Below are 20,267 nucleotides of genomic sequence, written 5' to 3' on the forward strand. Positions count from 1 at the left end.
AATAAGTAATAAAACTTGCATCAGGAGAGGGCTTTATAATCACATTAGAGACATGCAACAGAGACCGGCTACCTCGGTTCACTGGACAGCTTCAACGAGGCTTCATAATGAGGTACAGGTGTTGGCACTAATTAGGAATACCCAGCTCACTGCTGACATCAGCCCCTCAAAGCAACGACTGCACTTTAATCCTTTAAGCCACATAAAAGAAAGGCAGAGAGCGGGCGGACAAAAAAAAAAAAAAAATATCTCTGAAAACGCCTCTGCAGAGGATTGAAATATTTTTGCTTACTTAAGGGAAAAAAATAGAAGTGTCACAAAACTGCAGGAAGTTTACTGCGAAGTATCCGAGTACATAAAAGAAGCTAAACCTTGTGCACAACCAGCGTTTTTAATTTTAGGAAGGGTATCACCGTGTACAGTATGTATTCATCGCAACTATCAAAATTTATATCCAGAAAAGAAGCACAGAATAAAAACGGAGTAGAAGCAGCACATGTAAATATTGTGGTAAGATAAAATTATTCCGTCTATGCCTACCAGCCTTCCAAGCATTACGGCGTACATCAAGATAGATTTTAACTGAAATTATTACAGGGAGTTCTGCAGGCTGGAACCTCATTGTTAACAACTTCTTTTATGACTTCCTCTCCTTTAAAAGACTTTATATTCCTTTAAAATCCACCAAGCTTTCATTTAAAAGGTGATATCTGAATGCTGAAGGTATATAGGTTCAATTTACACATTGTAAACACCAACACACACTTTTTTTTTAAATATCAGTTCCTCCTTCACTTACATGCCAGGTCATGAGGTAGATGTTTTCGCTTCAGCTGATGACATCACAAGCTCCTAAAAAAATGAAAGGAGTGCTATTTAGGTAGTAGGAATGACATCAGGCATTTCATGTTTGAGCTACAATTTAATTTTTGGCAAGTAAGTGAAGGGTATATTATATTTTTATTGCAATTTTCCCAAGAAAATGATACCTCTGTAATATAAACCCTTAAATTCCATAATTCTCACTTAATACATGGAAAAATTCTCACTTAATATATGGAAAAATTAAATGCATCAGCTGCAGGTACTGCAATACTACAATATAAACACACAAAGTACTACAATTAAAAGAAAATTCGTAAGAATAATCTCAAAGTTGACTCTGTCATCCTCTTAACATGAATGGGAACTAACTTTACCAATATCAACAAAACAGAACTTTAATCAGTATATTCTCTAGCCTGTTCTGGGAATACAAAACAAAATGTTCAAGTAGCTGCATGGTTATTCAGCTGACTTAAGGAGCCGATTTCTCCAAATACACCGATGCTTTCTTCCTTCTAAAGGGTCTTCTATGAACTGAGCATGCTTATAAATTCATACGAGGGCAAATAAAAAATAAGTATAGAGGGGAAGCTCCGTGTGGCTCCTGTCTTAATTCCTCAAGACATTCCTTCAGACCTCTCCTTGACAATCCCAGATAGCTCAACTTCCCTGGCAGGGATTCTGCTTACTCACCCTTTTTAATCTAGTCCGGAGCCTTGAGCAATATTAAGTATGGGAATAGAAGGAATTTTTCCCTCCACCAACCGCCCGCATTCCCCTCCTGCAGGATCACGCACATGTACGTCTTGTGTCCTATTGTAATGGACATGGCAAAAGCATTAAAGTTGTTACACCCAAGATTAGTTGCAGCGCTCCTCCTCGGAGACGCCAGCAGTTAGACCGGGGGCTGTCCTGGCAGGCAGTCCACCCCATGCCTTAGAGTAAAAAGCTAACAAAACCAGGACCGCGACAAGCTGGGGAACAAAGTATTAGAGAGCAGAAATTCAAGTAAAAACCAAGGAACTGATAACCGCATACGCTGCCAGAAGAAAAAGAATAAAAAGGGGGAGGGGGGATGGTAATGTCTTTCTAACTGAAATAAGGCGGTTTCTGGCCAAAGTGTCAGCACCATGCTGTAACATTTCTGCTTCTCCACCCATCTGCAGTACAAGAAAAGGATACCACCACCCATCCACTCAGGAGTGGCACAGATCCTATTACTTAAGAACTATTGTTGCTCAACTTAGGCTGTGGCATCAAAGGAAAACACTTCCTTAAAATCGGGGCCGGGCGGGGCTGGGGGGAGAAGGGGAACACACAATACATTATAGCTCCTCTATGTTGACCTTACAAAATTTAAAAGTTTTGGCTATGCTAATTTTCTTTGATTTAAGGTTTTGTCTTTGGGGTTTTTTTGTGTTTGTGCAGTTTGGTTTTTTTTGGTTTGGTTTTTTTTTATTGTCCCAGTTTCCTCTTCCCATCTCCTTGACAGTCTCTGGCTATACCCCACATTAAGCAACTAATTTTGAGCAACACAAGACAACCTGTAGATCAAAGCAGTACCGGAGCCAAGGTTGCTGAAACACGCATCACGCTCCGTGGGTTGGGTTTTTAACTTGAGATAAGCAGATACGCTCTGCTGCCGCCACCGCCGCCACCACCACACACACGGCCTGAAGCGATCCACAGGGTCCACGAGCAGGAGACGAAGCGCACTGGGCACGAGCATCGACGGGAGCCTCCAGACTCCATCCAGAGGGACCCAGCTCCCGCACAGCAGAAACACGGTGTGCCGAGCCGAGAGAGGCGCGCGGGGGTGATCGGAGGGACTCGCTTTAAAAGCCCACTCCCTGCTGCTCTGCCGCAAAACCCCGGTATTAACACTGCCTCTACCCTCCGGCTAAGAAATGCTAAGAGCCTCACCCACAAAATGCACTGGGCGCGGGAGGGGAAGGGAAGAGATGGAGTAAAAAAAAAAAAAGAATAAATGCCTGGATCAATTTTCCGAACATGACTTCGAACAAATTTTTCTTATGAGATGATTCACTATGGGATAATTCTTTAGTGTCCCGACTGAACTCGTTTAATGTAAGTTTTCCGTAGAAACACAAGCAAAGCCTTGGTTGTGGCAGCTCAAATGGCATCATTAAAATGCAACACAGCCTACAACTTTTAAGTGTGAACAAAACCACAGCTTTTGCCTCCCAGCTGAACCACAAAACTAATATATTTTTGAACTCTTCATTAAAAACACATTTGTTTGCTCAGTTAAATGCCAAGATGAACTCTGAAATACCAAAAGGTTCAACTAAAAATCTCTTCTTTCTCTAATCCTTACACTACACAATCATAATCTTCAGTACCAACTTTACCTATTTCACAACAATGTACAAATATACAAAATAGCATGAAAGGTACAGCTGACCCCCACAAAATACCACCCCCACCTCCCCTTTCTGGAAAGCCAGTCTTAACACATCGATTCAGAAACATTGAACTAATTCACCTCAAATTAATGATCGGGGGGCTCTTCACTAGTAGGTAAAAAACCAGCAGAGTGTTCCCCAGCCTGGGAGGGTGCCAACCCCCCAACCTCCCCATCAGCAGCAAGTTCTTCAGGAGCCGGGTAACGAATGCACAGGAGACACTCGCCCTCCTCTCCGCACTCCCTATGCCAACAGACCCTGCATTTCTACTCCCTGGGTGCATTTGAAAAAGCAACGGGGCAGCAACAGCAACTGTGGCACAGAGAATGAGAAAAGCAAAAAACAAAAGAAAAATTATAGGAACTAAAGGAAAATGTAGACACAGACAACAAGACTTAGAAATGCACAGTAGCTTTTCATAAATACTGCCTGGAAACTAAGTGTCACCAGGGGAAAAAGCATCAGGAAGATTTATTTCTTAAAGTACAACTTTTAACAACAGAAAGCCATTTGGAACAAAGACCTATTTTTGCAGTTATCACTACTGTTATACTATCATTCCCTCTGTAATTTACCATAGTACTTACCAACAGCCAAGCCTCCAAAACAAGAATTGCACTGGCTGAAAACAGCGCTTCGTGATTCTCTCCTTAACTGTCCCACATGCTGCACTGCCATTTTCAAAAAAAGACGGTCACAGAGAAAAAGATCTGCCAGGGTCCCAGAAAAGGGCACTGAGATAGGACCAAGAGCTCAGGCTGTGCATGACAGAGTCTCCGCAGCCTCTCCAGGCGAGCCCCTTCCACTCTGCGCAACCCTTACTGCCAGAAAGCTTGCCCCGGCACTTAAAGCACATATCTGCCTTGACGCGGCTCAAGCCCTTTGCCAGGTCTCTCTCTGCACTGGACCCTGAAGAGACCACCCCTTTCTTCTTTACACAATTCACTTCACATCTGAAGACTACACTTAACTCTCTTGTTAGTATGTCCTAGCCTTTTCTCCAGACTAAATAAAACCCTAAATTTCACCCTCTGCTCACAGGCCACATTTTCTACATTTCTGATCCTTCTAGTTGCTGCTCTCCACCACCCTTTCTAGGGCTGGTTCACAAAACCACTATGAGGTTGTGATGCCCAAACCTGGGCAAAGTCTTCCGGCTGAACCCTTCCCTACACGGAAAATACTATTTTCTTGTTACAGAAAAATGTCCTTTACTGTCATCCGAGTCGCAGATAATAATTCTATGTACAAACTCCAGTGCACTTGGCTTTTGCCACAGCACGACACTGTTGCCTCATGTCCTGGCCGCGAGCAGTTACTGCTGCTGGGCCCATCGCTCCCAGCCCGCAGGTGGGCAGCCGAACCCTCCCGCCGCAGAGCTGCCCCCCAGCCCCCTGCTCATCCCCATCCGACCCCTCCTTCCAGACTCCTCCTCCAATCTGGCAAAATAACTGTAAGTTCAAACAATCTTCTCAAAGAGACACGTAACTCCACCCAGTTTCATCCGGGTATTTAATGAGCAGAGACCTCATTCCTTCACCCACATCACTAATGGCAAATATTAATTAATACCGGACCTAGGAGAGACCACTTAAATCTCACCAAATTCACCTGTCTTGTTTGAAGCTAATTAGTAACTGTCCTCTCAGTTTTCTCAGCAGCTGCAAACATTCCTGTATTTCACCTAATCCACATTTCCTTAGCTTGCTTCTGATAACTTGTGTTGTCTGACAACTTGCATCATCTACTGCGCAATTCCCACCTCACAAACGTCTTTCAAGAGTGAATTAGAAAGCTGGTCGTGTGATGTTTCACATCTCCTTCACAATAAATAATCCCACGGATATAACAACTACTTATGTGGGAAAGGTATTAGAAAATCATTTTCAAATTTCCAATTTTTACAGACTGTTTCAGTTATCTAACACATGTAGCCAGCTCCCCATGGACTACCAGCGACATTACACGGATCTCTTACAAAAGGCAGATCAAGATTTTAATACTACCAAGACAGCATAGGAAATAAAGCCAGTAGTTTTCAAGATTATAAATAAATTATAGTATGAAGCAGGAAGGTGATGGTACTTTTCCCCCTACAGTTCTGGAAAAATCATAATAGGAACAAGTATCCAAACACCAAAACAGTATCCATTGTATTTAACTGAAGAGATACTTCCAGGCAATACTTATCCTACAGGGACTAGAAGTAGAAAAGAAAAAGCCACTAAGCTTTAAGAAAAGTCGTCTAAAATCCTTGCTAAGTATTCATAACAAACAGGGTTGGATTTTTGCTTGTAATACAAATGTGATCTGATGCTGCTTCTTCACAAGTTTCTAACAATGCTAACCACAGTGAGTATCTAGCAGCTTCTCGATTTTTACCTCTCTTCCACATTGGCTTAGTCAAAAAAGTAATTCAGAATAAATTCACAATCTCATTGTAAAAACCTAAAGATAGTCCGTCTCACCTTAAGGTAGGTCAGAGATGCGGAAAGCATTTAGGCAAAGCCTGCAACCCTCTAGCACCTTCACTTCCTTCCACTGTCACAAAAATATTTCATTACACCTTTACGCAGCAACAAGCCTATTCTTAATAATAACCAGTGACTTAGTAATTCCCAGCAACCAATTAAAATTTGCTGGGAAAACAATTTCCCACAGCGGCTTACCCCATTTTCAGACAAACAATGCAGCAGGATGTCTAGAAGGATAGGTTTCATAAGGCAACTAACAAGTAACATCAAGCCGTTTTATGAAACGCTCTGAAGTCCTGGGCCCCCAGGCACTCGGATGGTGACCCAACGCAGCAGTTATTTAGCGCATGTGTAGCGCCAGCCATTCTGCAAAACACTCAAAACTTCTTATTTGTTGCTTGAAATTACTTGTTACACAATGTAATTAAGATATACATGCAAAAAAGCGAGGCAGGGGCTGAAACAACTGCCTTTACAGGGAAAAGCTACCAAGACCGACACACACGCGGGATTTAACTTAAACACCTAACCCAAGGTGCACACAAAGTCGTTTATATTCTTCATATACCAGGAGGATCTTAACATTAGTGAAACAAAGGCACGGGTCTGTAAGAGATCAGATGTAATGGGGTAAATTTAAGAAAAAAAAAAAAAAATTTAGGCTTAGCATTAAGGAAACATCCTGACAGTCAGAACTGCTGGTCCATGTCCCCAGGGGAAGGATTGGAGGCTGCAGCTCTTGACGTTTAAACAAAGATTGGACAAGAGTCCTGGTAGCTGCGCTGCCAAGACAACATGCTCCAGTTCAGCGTTTCTCAAACCGGCCCGAGGGCAAGGCAGCAACACATGGGACCCGAGTATAAAGAGGAGGACTGCACAAAGCGGTTTGTTCGGCCTGTCTGCGCTGAGGACTGCACATAGCCACACAGACAAGTTGCTGTGGAGCAGCAAATACCGTGCATCCGCTACTCCATAGTACACACGCATATTGCTGCGTGTTGGTGAGAGCAAAACAATCCCAAGCAGCTATTCTACCCTTACCTCTTTCTTCCCTACATCAGGGACCGAGGGATGTATACGCACCGAGGGATGCTACAGCGTACAGCTGCATGCAAGGACAGTTACCACACACCAGCTCAGGTACAACCTCCCCTTTTTCAGGATGAAATGTTAAGGAGATGTATTTCTTCAGCCTTGTGCAGGATGCTCCTCTCTCCGAAGACTGGGTATTCCCTGTGGCAAGTCGCGTTGCAATGCAGAGGTGTAGCAGAAAGAGACCACAAGTGCACGTGGCAGAAGCCTGCAGTAGAAGAGCTAAATTGGGATAAAAGTATTGGGAACTGGCAGGATGCTTCCTGAATCCACAAAGCCTGGAACGGGGTACAGGCAGATAGCAACAAACGTACTTTGGTGCTACCTACTATCAGGAGCTAGAGAATGGGGCTGTGAGCCACAGACCAGCAAAACCAGGCTATTTATGAGGATATGGAGAAAAAAAAAAAAAAAGAATCCAGTTCTTGAGGAAAGGGAACACTACACGTCTTGCCGTTAGCCACAGCCTCATGTTGGCCAGTCGGATTTTAACTGTCAACCCACCTCATTCAACTTGTACATCCTGCCTTAAACAGATGCGCTTGTGTGCACTGCCCAAAGCCGAGCGATGGCAGTACTATTTCATCCTATGTTCTGAAGGGAGGCTCAAGTGAACGTTTCAGAAGCAATAATCTAGATGACCTAGAAGCATCTTTTCCCATAGCTAATTTCCATTATTTAATGCAACTATATTTGTGCACAGTTATGGATATCTTTAGTGGAGATCTTAAAATAAAAAGTAAAGCGGTTCACCAAGTGTGAGAACTTTGAAAGTATGGTAACAGATGTTATGTTTCTGATGGCATAGCCATGCCATTCTCATACACTCTGCAGCAAGTCCCATGACCCCACCACACACACAAGAGAGTCACAAATGCTAAAAGCAGCATCACTGTTTCTTGCTGAATCCTCCACACACTGACAATATAAAAGACGAAGGGCCAGATTTAGACTTTGGACTGAAGTAATACCAAACTGTGCACTTCAATGCCTTCAAGTTAGATCTCTGGCTTCGAAACAACAAGAAGAGACAAACCCCATAAGGCTTTAACTCCCCATGCAGCAAATGGAAATGCCTTTACAATGAGACTCGAAGTACCCAGCACGTTCAGGACAGCCAGTTCACACACCGAAGAGGGAACGACGCCAGAAATCTCCCCTCTCTCGCAGATTCAACTGCTGATTTGCAGCCCTGTAAACAGACACCTCTGGGAATCAGATCCCGCTTGGACCTTTCTTCCTCCTCTCCTCACCTCACCCACACTCCTCAGGCATCCCATTCAGCGTCATGTAGGCCTCAGCGGCTGCCACACCTGCAAACACTGTCCCTCATTCTGCACCTCACCTTTCCAGCCCTCCTCCCTGTCCACCGAGACTCAGCCCCAAACGCCTCCTCCCTCCCAACCCCAGCTACTGAGCCCCAGGCCCTTTCCCTCAAGCCCTTTCCCTCGCAGGACTCTGCTGGAGCACGCAGGCACCCGCGGCCATCCCCACCGCTCTGCTGCAAGACCAGTCTGTGCAAGCTTTTCCTATCTACGTCGTGCCGTTTGGCTTCAACCACTTACTCGCAGGATGGCCACCAATTGCTGGGTAGCATCAGGAAGAGCTCGTGCCTCAAAACACCACCAGCTTTTACAAAACTAATGAGCCTGCTAAGCCTCTGTTCCTATCATGGTCAATGCAAGTATTAAAAAAAACCAAAACCAAAAACAAAAACCAAAAAACCCATGCACAACTGATTGACATCAGTTAGTTTACAGAAAAGATTAAGAATAATTTATGTCTGAATTGCAGGAGGAAAGCTATCTCGCAGTTGGATGACAGTAGTCAAGAAAAGACCACGTCTCCCTTTCTGGATACATGAAGTTGTAATGCTCACCAGTTTACAGCACAGGGGTTCATACAGGCTGCAGAACACGCGCTTTCGAGTTTCTTCAACTGCTCTGGGTACGAGGAATTTGAGTACTTAGAAGTAGTGTGGATAACACTGAATATTCCTGGCCTCGAAGGTGGTCTCAGTGCCCACAGAAAAATCACCCTCATGAATAGCTCACCTCGTATCTAAACATTTAGTCAGTATTTAACTGAGTGATAGTCAGTTCCAAGAGAAAAAAAAAGAAGGGCAAGAGAAAAGTAACAGTGTTAACTTCACTTGCTCATCACAGTGATTTAAAGTACATTCAACATCCTTCATCAAACTCGGGACATTGGTATTTGTGAGATTTCATACGGAAAGGCCCCCTGTTCTTTCTTGGTCAGACATCTGATCATTACACCAGCACTCAAACTGTTACCTCCCCCTGCAAAGAAACCCCATAAATAAATAAAGCACCCAAGCTTTGCACTTAGACTGCAAAACACAAGGCTTGGAGCACAATCAGAAGACAATTAATGGAGCAGCAGACACAAAAACACAGTAAACGAGACTTCATCAACTTCATCTTTTGTGGCTGCAAATTCCATAGCAGCAACCAAAAATGAATTCTTCCTTGAAGATGATCTTAAATGATCGGAAAGGGTTGGTTGTTTGTTGGGTTTTTTTGTTTTGGGGGTTTTTTTTTTAGCTATGAAAGAGAAACCTGTGTCAACTAACTAATCCTTTTTCAAAGCCATTCCCTCTCAGTCAGGCAAAACACATGACAAGCTCCGAGAAACAAGCAGGGAAATTTTGGCCTCAGTGGAGTCAATAGAAATTAAAAGCCAGTGCCAAAACAAAGCCAGAAATTAGCAAAGCATTTATCTGATGGATTTGTGAGCAGAACTGCTAAGCGACAAAACCAAGTTTATTTCTTCTCAAAATTTCCTGATGCAGATATGTTGGGGGGGGGGTGGGGTTGCAAGATCAAGTTGTAATGCAAGAGAACTATTCCTTTAAAGCACCCGCTGACGGAAGAGCTTACTGTCAAAAGGAAAAATCTGACCTTTAATAAAATTGTCTATAAATACACAGACCTTTATGATTTCTTGTAGTTTATTAAAATAAGACTTCTGCTACATAAAGCTGTCGTCTTTACAGAGGCAAAGCTTTTAACATTGTTTAGCAAGGGGTTAAACTAGACGTTCAGAGACTGCCACTCACATCGGTATGGATGGGCTTCCACCAGTTCTGCGGAGGACAGCAGGTAACGCTGCCCCTCGCAACACGCTGGTGTTTCTGCACTTCGGGCACAAAACCAGCACCAAGGTCCCCTGGGCTACACTCGCCAAACCCCATCAATGACCCAAAGGAAAAAAAAAAAAAAAAAAGAAAAGAAAAAGACAACAACTTGCTTTAATAGGTTTTCTGCCCAAGAGTTTTACATTACTTCTGCTTACCTGAAGCATAAAAACTGCTATAGTCAGTCCTGGAAAGCTCAACAGAGGAAGTAGACACAAGAGCTGAGCTTTTTCTCCTTTGAGAACTGTGCTCACACAGTTAAACTCACAATTCGGACTGATTAAAGCTCTCATGAAGAGGCAGAGGTGCTACAGAGTACCCTAATATGGCATTAAAACCTTTAAAAGATAGATCTAAAGATGCTTTATTACGGCTAAAGTCGTCTGGCACAGGAGCAAAGCAGGCTCAACTTCCCCAGTCCTCGTGCGAGGGCTGGCAATGACACCATTTCTTCAGAATTGAATTAATATCACCAGTCTGATCTCTACAACGTAGTTACGCTAGTGCAACACCTTAAAATGGTTAGAAAAGCAGCTTTCCTTGATAGAATTAGCTTAATATAGATTCCCTAAAATGATTTCAAGGAGGAAACGAAAAAACATTTTGAAAAAAAAAATATCATAGGGTAGAAAATGGTTAGAAAAGGATTTGAGAACAAGTGCATCCTGATTACTTGTAAGTGTTTTGAAAGTTACTCCATCAAACCAATGCTTTGCTCCTGTCTTGTTTTTCCAGCGGTTCCTCCTGTTACATAAAAGGAAGATTGCTTTTGAAAAATACTTATGATCTGTACAAAACACACATCAGCAATTGTATTTACTTTAAGTCAAACACATAGATTCAACTTGCTTAACCAAGCACAACTGACATATGTACAGGCATAAGAGCACAGAAGTTTTTGTTAAATACACAAGCAAAATACTCATCATGTCAACACAAGCGTTCACTGAAAAAAGTATTATATTATGAATGCTTTATTTTCTATTAATATTAAAAAATACAGCTTGATTTTTTCAGTGGACGATGCTTTTATATATATACATATGTAAACCCACACAAATGTACTAGCCACAAAAAAATAACACCTCACATAAACACACTGATGAGGGAAAAGCCCCTCTTTATCAGACTTGGCAAACCTACACAAATCGTATTGAAAAAAATCCCAAATGGCCTGCCAAAATACATTCAGGCTGATTGCAAATAATCTGGAAGTCCATACAGTCTGGAGTCTGGGACAGAAGACAAATTTAATTTGACCTAGCTGATTTATAGGGTCCTGAGAAGACTGTGAGACACTCACTAGAAACACTGTTGTCTCCAATAACAAGGAAAAAGTTAGGAAGTCAAGGCAAAGAGAAAAGGCGACAGCCAGCGGGAGACTACGAAGGCATCAAAGACATGGCTGGGAGAGATAAGTAGGAACTATAAATCACATTCAAGTTGTCGTGTGCACTTGAGGCTTTTTTTTTTTCCTTTTTAATTTACTTTAGACGTTTTTTCCAAGTCTTAACCCATTCATTCCTCAAAAGTGGACTGTTTGAAATGTGGAAGTCAAGCATGCAGAAGCGAACGTGCAGAAAACAAATTTATTTCAATAACTGTAAAAAGATAATGAAATGACACCTGCAAAATCTATTAGACTTCAGCAACCTAAATTCATGCATATCCCTGTTTGCTGTTACATATAGAGGCTTCTGAAAATCTAGAACAAGTACACAGAAGACGCCAAAGGATCTAAGACAGCACTTAAGCCAGATTAATCCACGTACTGGGAGTCACGGGGCTCTGACTGATACTAAGTCAGAAGTGCAAGCTTTCTAATAACTTACATCCCACCCTCTGAAGTTTTATGGCACTTACAGAGGAAGAAAAACAAAACCACCACACATCAGATCTAGCAAAGAACCACATATATTCAGTTTTAAGCATTAGAGGAAAGACAGAATACACCAAGTACTGATTCATAAAGTAATTTTTAACCTCCTCCTCCTTCACTGAGCTCAGGCCACAGTCTTTGTATTTGACAACAGTTCTACCACAGCTATTTCACCTCTGTATAGGCGTATAGATTTGATCAGAGCAAGTCAGATCTCCATCAAAACGGCAGAAGCGTATGTGGATGTAACCTGCTCATCACTGGCAAAATCTCGTTCAATTGCCACTGCAAGTAAACTCTTTGTACGCTAGCTGTATAAAAATGTATTTCGATCAACAATATGCTTACTACCAACTTCAACATACTTAAACATCTGAAAAAATACCTGAATAAAGAAAAACTTAAAATTTTCACAAAATGTCCCTGGGAAACTACAGTATGAGATCTTAAAAAATACAAAACCAACAAAACCCAAAACCACCTAAATTGATGGATACCAGTTGCAAAGAGCACACAAAACCATCTTGCATGATTTCTATTTACATAAAAATTTGGAATTATTTCATCCCATGGGTTTTTTCACCTTTTTCTTTTCTTTTCTGGCCCCCCAAAAATGAAGAAGCACTAGCCAAAACGTGCAGAAAATTTATTTCTGTAACATGGACAAAATATTTTGCAAAAATTATTTCCATAGAAGAACCAATACCATTAAGCAGGAGTGAATTTTACTTCCTATGTGTGCCAACAGCCGTTACAATATTGTTGCTCATAAACAAGCACCCTGTATTAAGATCAACCTTTTAGTTCCTCCCTCACTCTTAGAACATTCTGTTGCAGAGCTGCAAGTTCAAATTTGTCAGGCAAAATGCTTCACTTACTTCTTAAGATTGCTCATTTCATGCTACGCTGGAAATGATTATGTTGTTAACATAAGGAAGACTGCAACTTCATTATCAGGTTTAAGTATCTGCCTTTCAGTTGCTTAAATGACAGTCAATTTGATTTTTGTAAAAGAACACAACTGCTCTCAAATTAGGCTGAAGTTGAAGCGTTGCTAGAACTCCCCCAAACAAGGTTAACGCTTCTCAAAGTGTAGAACACCGACAACAACGGATAACCTTTACCTTTCCCTTGTCAGACCAGCAGTCAGCGGTCTACGTTCTTGAAGAAATGCAGAAAACTATGTTCTGTGCTTGGTATGAGCGTTTCTTCTCCTTCCTATCAAACAACATTTAACAAGGTTTACGTTGCACTGCGGAGTGATCACCTGTTATCACTATTTCAGTCAGTCACCTGCTGGGAAAAGAGCCTATTTGCACGAAAGCAGGAACAGGAGTACGAGTTTGTTACTCCTCTTCCCTTGCAAGAACTAATAAAAGTGGGAGAGGTATTACTCCTCCCACCCCTCCTTCTGCTCAGGCTCCTCCTCACCAGATAATTGCTGAGCCTACCATTTTCTTGTGCGTCTCTCTAACTCGCTCGCATACTGCGTATTTTAGCTCCATGAGGTTTTGGGGGCTTTTTTGTTTGTTTCCATTAAAGCCAAAACCTGGGTGGGACACGGCACTATTTCAAACAATGAGTCCTCTACAGACACTTCAATATCAAAGCCTGCAAATCAACACTGGAAGAATATTAAAGAAGTACAAGCAGTTAAAAGTAGAACGATAAAGAGAATTGAAAACCACAAGTAATCCCACTGGGGACATTTTTTCCCTCCCTTGTCAGGATACACATTTCTCCTATACATTTTTGTATCCAGTGGTACAAGGCGTAAGATTTTCTATGCGGCAGCAGAAACAAAATACTGCCATTTTATTCTGTTACACTTGATACATAGGGAAGATTTAAATATTTGTGCAGTAAAAATAATAATTTTCTCAATACCTTCATGCTCTTTAAAGGAAGTATTAGCTAAAAATTGTCTGGTCTGTTAAACCAATACTCACATTTTTAAAGCGGTACAAATGAAAGCTCAGAGTTTAGTTATGATTTTCAAGTGCTGGTGAACACCCACATTACTGTATCAACCTAGCAGTGTATCAACCTCGCAACCAAACTGCATCAATCTAACAACCAAAATACCTTCAGCAAAAAAAATTTTGCCTAACATTTGTAGCAGATATCTCATTTATTTGCACATTTAAAGAATTTCAGTCATCCCGTCTTACATGCTAAACTATACACCACAATTAAAAGCTACCTGGCACGCAGACACGTCCTGTACAGAAGTCTTCCTCCCACTACTTGATCGTCTACCCAACAGCATATTCCAAAAGAAGAACTACCTGTAAATTTAAAACACAGCCTGGAAAACACTTTCTAACACAGTTGCGCAGAATTAACTATTTGCAATAAATGCTGCGGGTCAGTTGTTTCGCGTTGCACGGGCTGGTAAGCGGGGTACCACCCTCCCCTTTGGAGGACCCCAGGCATCCCCGCCTCTCCTCACCCGCCGCACAGCGCTAACCCTTGGAAGCTGTTGGACTTGCTGCGCACCAAACCACTTGCACAGGCATGAAACTGCTCTCGAGGACATGAACGAGAGCCCGAGCCTTTCCCCAGCAAAGGCTACCATGCAGTCAGGAGCTTTTAGCAGATATGACAGACCCTCAGAAAACATTCAAGCAAGATTTTTTTCAGAGGTGGGGGGGAAGGAGAAAGAAAAGAAAGCGGGGGAAAAAAAAGCCCTGGACAGTAGACTTGCCAAATAATACACAATTCCCTTAAGACCGTGTGACAAGCGTATTCATTTTAGCAACCAGTCAGGCATGTGTATAAACCTGTTTTTTAACATCTCCCCACAGCCCTAATTAAAACACAAGGAGGCATTAACGACACGATACGTTATGTTCCGCGTTCAATTCAACAAGCAAGAAACACAGCTCTGTAATCTAATGCTGTAACAGGTGTACTTTAAAGAAGGAAGGCACTCCAAAGTTTTCCAACAAAGTTTAACAAGCTAAGGCAAGCATCCCAGTATTTAATCCAGGAGAAAGTTCTAACAAACAGCATCAGCAGTCATGAGCTTATCCTCCCACCTTCTCCTGCTCCTCTGAACAGGGCGACTTAACAACTGCCAGTGGAGCCCCCGCAGCTGTGCTCCCAGCTCAGGGTCTCTTCCAGTTCTTTAAATTCAAGTAAAGCTTGTATTACCGCTCTACAAATGCAGGAGCTTTCATTAGGCCCAAGATGACACATCCCAGACTGCTCTAATCCCCAAATTCTGGGTATCCTACACACCGAAATAAGATCTTAAATGCTGGAAAAGTTCGGATGCCACCTAGAGAAGGTGACTTCCACTTGCCAGATGTGGAAAGGCAGAGCCAGCAACGTGTGGGTCTGACATCTCTCCACAAAAGTCAACACCCTGGCTGTCACGTTACGCTTCTAAAACTTCGTTGCTGGATACCGCCTTATAAATGAAATAAGTTGAAGTATCAATACAAATAGTATCTATAAACACGCTTTTTAGGGGTTCTGAACATCAGATGTGCAGTTGTAGCTAGAAGATAGTATAAGGAAAAGTCATTTTACAGCGTCAGTGTAACTGATCATTTAACGTGGATAAATATAAAAGAAATCACCTCTCCCCCTCTTTTTATTTTAATTAGCAGCATTAAGTTAAAATCAGCTGTGTGCTAAAATGCAAAATTTCATCTAGTTATCTCACTTTTCAGAGGTGCCATCAAGCCCTGCAGATCTCCGGCATCTCCCACTCCCACCTGACCCAGCCTCCGCCAGCACAAAACCTGCCAGGGCCCTGACATAACATTTTATACATCAGCTCTTCAAGATGCAAATAGCATCTGTTGGCTTCCATTACATAAATATCCCCGATAAGAGCTATTATTAACTTGTTGGTTTCCATTTTAAGTAAAGTATGTCAAAATTGCATTTATGTCTCCAATTACATGAAGCCTCAAGTGTTATAAGCGCTTCAAATCTTCAGAAAAGAGAAATGGCACACGATTTCAGAGGAAGGGTTCCCCGCTCCAGAAATTCAAAAGCCCCTGAGTCCCCTTAGCTGGAGCTCCTGCAAAAATTGTGGGAGTCGGGAAGAGATTAAGCTGGCACAATCAAACGGCAAGTTTTGGCTAAGTCCATTTCTGTCTGTAATGCAAGAAGTCAGGAACCAAAATCAACACCACCGCTGATCTAGACAAAACAGAAGGTTTTCGGTTATAAAAATGCATGGAGAGAATGATATCCACACTTAACAAAATACTAACTTTTAAATTTCAGTTGAATACAACATTCTTTGTTATTAAATTGCCCTGTATTTTCTGAAAGAGCGGGCGTAACGCTATACTATCAAACCAATTCAGGTAAGAGCCCCCAAAACCACATACCAACTTCTAAAGCAGACTTCTAGGGACCAAAGGAGAAAGACACACCACAGAAACAGAGGTTTATATAACATTTTCATCCACGGATCATAAAAGGCACACTACAAAAATGGGTACACGTTCCTACTCTGCATATATCCTAGGTCTCGCCGAGCTAACCGAAAATGTACAGACACCATGCCATGTTCCTTACCCTCCGGTGTGTGACGGTCAGAAATTAGTTTCAAAGATTGAAATAAGCTACCTAAACAGACCACAGGGAACATTGTAGGGGTATCGATTTCAAACTCAAACTCAAAGCAGGCCGTACAGGGTTTAACTTCACTTCTCACCAGCAGGTCTTACAAATCCAGCCATTTTCACCACGGCGTCGGACACCTGCCGTCACGCCAGCCAAGAGTTCAGGTCACCAGTCAAGACTCCCCACAGGCCAGCTGCAGCAGCAAGCTCTTTGGGGTAAATGCTCTACAGCACTCAGCATGTGGTAGCTACTTCAGTGACCCTACGTATGCGTGCCTGCCTATGCGTACGTACGTAAAGCTGTACAGGTAAAAAAAAAAAAAAAAACCTCAACTGCAGCCAAGCAGCCTTTGTAAATTCTCCTCCGTAAGGGAACCACCCAGCTCTATGAAAAGTGTGTGTATTTTAAAAAACAAAACAAAAAGCCCACAACAATCTCAGGTATCCCAATAAATCCCAGATGCAAACTTCCTGATTTTCTGCCATGGAGAGGAAGTCCACAGAACCGCAGAAAAGGAAATAGCTGGGTTTATTCTAACACTACGCTGAGATCCCCCAGCCCAGGCTTTTACATTCACAGCGGATTTTCATGATTTTAACGAGATCCCAAATGGACGTGCATCCTTGCCAATAAATGCCACTGCCTATGTTCCTGCATCAGCTCTCTAGCAAATCTTTGCAGGTACCTACTACACATAGATAAATAAAACAAAACAAAAAACCCACAGTTGCACTGACTGACACAACTCAGGGGAATTTTTCCTGCTGGGGGAGGGAGGGAGGCCTGTTCTGTGAAAGGAACCTAGAAAGAGGAAACATCAAGTGAAGGACAGGTAATAGAAACAGCTCTCATTATTTTGATTACTTTTACTGCACACAAAGCCCAGCTTTTACAGAAGAGAGCTTTCTTCTGCTCTTCTTTGGCATTAAAAACAGGGCATGTCACGTCTAGTCTGGAAAGAGGTCAGAAGTTCAGTTAAAAAAAACCAAAACAACACACACCACAAAACTTTGGATCCTAAAAGCACTAACTTGCTTTTAATTTGAAAAGGCACTTTCTTAACTAAAGGGACTTCAAATTGCATTTTCTCCCTTCAGGACTCGCAGGTGAAGGCTTCTCTGACGTCCTGCTAAGGAACTCTGTGGCAGGCTTGATAGTTATGCTAACGCGCCTTCATCCAGGTCACCCTTTCCCTCTCTAAACCCACCCGGCTCTTGCATTTTCAGGTTAGCTCTAAGATATGGTCTCGCTCTGTAGAGATTAGCAGGTGTGCTTGAGATGCTCTGCAGAACAGCCCGCAACAAGCACCAACGTGACGTAAAAAGTTGGCTGCAGATAAAACATTTCGCATGCACCAAGACAAAATACAGTTCTCTTAACCTTTCAGTTTTAGCGCAAAGGCTCTTTTACGTTAACAGAGAGGCACAATAGCTTTCAAGTTTCTAGCGTATTTTAATCACGGGATTTCTAACCACAACTGGATGCCGCCTCCAGCATCCCCTTCTCCTGAACATGAGAAAAAAATACGGCTTTAAAGTACAGCGCTAATTTAGCGATATTTTAATTAAAGTACGTAGCCACTCATTAAAACAATTTGTGAACAATAGCTGAACTCTTCAAATAACTATGAACGCTTCGCATAAAAGTACTGCAGTTAAAAACCAGAAAAAAAGCAGCATTTACCCTTCCCATTAAGACGTGTTTTAAGACACCCTGTACCCAATTCTCCCGTTCGGCATCACAGAATTATTGGCGAGTGCTACTTTTCCTCCATCCCCGGCCGCTCATCGCCCCGGCCGCCGCACGTCCCTAAGACGAGGGCATGCCTGTGCCCACAGGCGAGCACCACCACGGCGGACAGCGTGCGAGGGAGGACGGTTCGACCGGGAGAAGCGGGGCCGGGAGAAGCGGGGCCGGGCCCTTCCCGCCGCCACCCCCCCCCCCCGCAAGCGCGGGGTCACGGCGGCGCCTCCCGCGCCCGCTGCCCGGGAGGGAACTCACCTTGCCCGGGCGGGAGGGCCGCGCTAGCGCTCCGCTGCCAAACTCAGTTCTAGCAAGTTCCCCGACATACTGGCTGAGCGGTGCTCGGCAGCGGACGAGCGCCCGGCTGGCTGCCTGGCTGTCTGTCTGTCTGCCCGGCTGTCTGTCCGCCCGCCCCGCCGCCACGCCCAGCCGCGCTCCGCAGGGCCCCGCCGGCTCGGGGACCGGCGGGTCGCCGCCTCTCCGGGCTGCGGCGAACAAAAGGGCGCTTCGCCGGGGGCCGCCGCCGCCGCCCAGCCCCTGCCCAGGCCCCGCCGCCCCCCGCGGGCACAGCCCGGCCCGCGCGGGGGCGGAGCGGCGGCCCGACTCCGGCGGGGCGGGGGAACCGCCGCAACTTTTCCCTCTGGACGCGGCCGGGGCCGCAGCGCCCACGCCGGACGGGCGGCCCCGACGGGCGCCCGGGGGACGCTGCCCGCTCGGCCCGGCTGCCACCCCCTGCCCGGCTCCGCGCCCCCCGGCGCCCCACGTACCCGCAGGACCCGCCGCCTCCCCCCGCTCGCCGCTGCTTCCTCCTCCTCCTCCTCCTCCTGCCCGGCCTTGGCGCCAAACGCCGCCGCCGCCTCCCGCCCGCCGCAGGCCCGGCGCCTCCCCCGCGCACAGGCCCGGCGCGGCGGCCCCGGCGGCCCGGCGCCCGCCCCCCGCCCCGCCTCCATGCGGGCAGCCCGGGCCGCGCTCACCTCCCGCCGCCGGCGCGGCACGGCCCGGCCCGGCCCGGCGCGCCGCCGCCTCCTCCTCCTCCTCCTCCCCCGCTCGCCGGCGTGGGCGGCCGCGGCCGTCAGGGCTGGCGCTGGCGCTCTCGCCGCGGCGGCGGCTGCTGCTCCGGCTGCTGCTGCTGCGGCGGCTGCTGCTGGTGCCGTCCCGCGCCGGCGCGCATCGCCCCCGCCCGGGCCCGTGGCCGGCGGCGGCTCCCGCCCTGCGTGCCGGCTGCTCGGCGCGCCCGCAGCCAGGCCCCGGCCCCGCGCCCGCCCCGCTCCTCCTCCTCCTCCTCCGGCGGCAGCGGCGGCCGCACAAGAGCCCTATTGTATTATTGACACTGCCGGGCTGCAGGCCCCGCCTCTTCCCCTTCCCTTCCCTTCTCTCCCTGCCCGCGCCGCGCCGGGCCGGGCCGAGCCGGGCCTTCCTGCCAGCTGCGCCGGCACAGCCGGCCCGGCCCGCCCCGGCGAGCGCGCGGGACGGGGCCCGAGGGGAAGGCAGCCGCCTGAGGGGAAGGCCTCGGCCCCGGGCCCCTCAGGCGGGCGTCAGGGCTGAGGGGAGCGAGCCCTGCCCGGCGCCGGGTGAGAGGCGGGAGGTGGCTTCTGCTGCCTTCGGGCTGCCCAGAGCAGATGAAAAGCGAGGGGCAGCGCCCAGCCCGAAGCCGCCGGCTGCCGAGACCCAGCTTTGGGCTGGGCCACTGGCAGCGGGGACAGAGGTGGCCGGGCGCCTCGCCGCATCCCGCCTGCCTTCCAGCAGCTTCCGAGGGCGGCGGGCGCCCGCCCCCGCCGGATCCAGCGCTAAACTGAGAACATTATACGCGCAAGTGGCACAACTTGAGAAATGATGAGCATAAAGTCTGCCTTAGGGCAGCTTTCAGCCAGCTATCGGTGTTAATCGTTCAGCCTGTGACGGAGTTCCCCATCAAAACAACGTTTGATAGACAGCACCGTAGGCAGCATCAGTTAGAATAGAGGAAACCAGCAAAAATTTGGCACACCTCCACCGTTATTAAGTCCTACGCCCACACACGTTTCCCGTGCTGCTATTACCAACTATCACTGGCATCAAAACGCACTGCAGCCCCCTTTTGC

The 20,267-nt window shown here is 45.7% G+C and overlaps 1 protein-coding gene across 9 annotated transcripts in view; it reads right to left on the reverse strand.

Annotated features, from left to right (window-relative positions):
* The window catches only part of JADE3 (jade family PHD finger 3), a 69,165-nt gene extending 49,764 nt beyond the window's left edge, over positions 1 to 19,401 (reverse strand). The window contains exons 1-2 of one of the 9 annotated variants that reach the window (XM_087758049.1): positions 19,161 to 19,401; positions 800 to 852 (exon numbers count right to left, since the gene is read on the reverse strand). The gene's annotated coding sequence lies outside the window, so the exon portion shown is untranslated. Of the gene's footprint in view, positions 1 to 799; positions 853 to 1,518; positions 1,629 to 14,056; positions 14,073 to 18,444; positions 18,705 to 18,953; positions 18,975 to 19,160 lie in introns of those variants that run through there. The other 8 variants (XM_087758050.1, XM_087758048.1, XM_087758058.1 and 5 more) reach the window with 8 other exon arrangements.
* Positions 19,402 to 20,267: the final 866 nt, after the last annotated feature.

This window comes from Nipponia nippon, unplaced genomic scaffold, assembly GCF_047370975.1.
Source record: "Nipponia nippon isolate SJK-2023a ecotype South Korea unplaced genomic scaffold, ASM4737097v1 scaffold_2, whole genome shotgun sequence".
NCBI classification, from domain to species: domain Eukaryota; kingdom Metazoa; phylum Chordata; class Aves; order Pelecaniformes; family Threskiornithidae; genus Nipponia; species Nipponia nippon.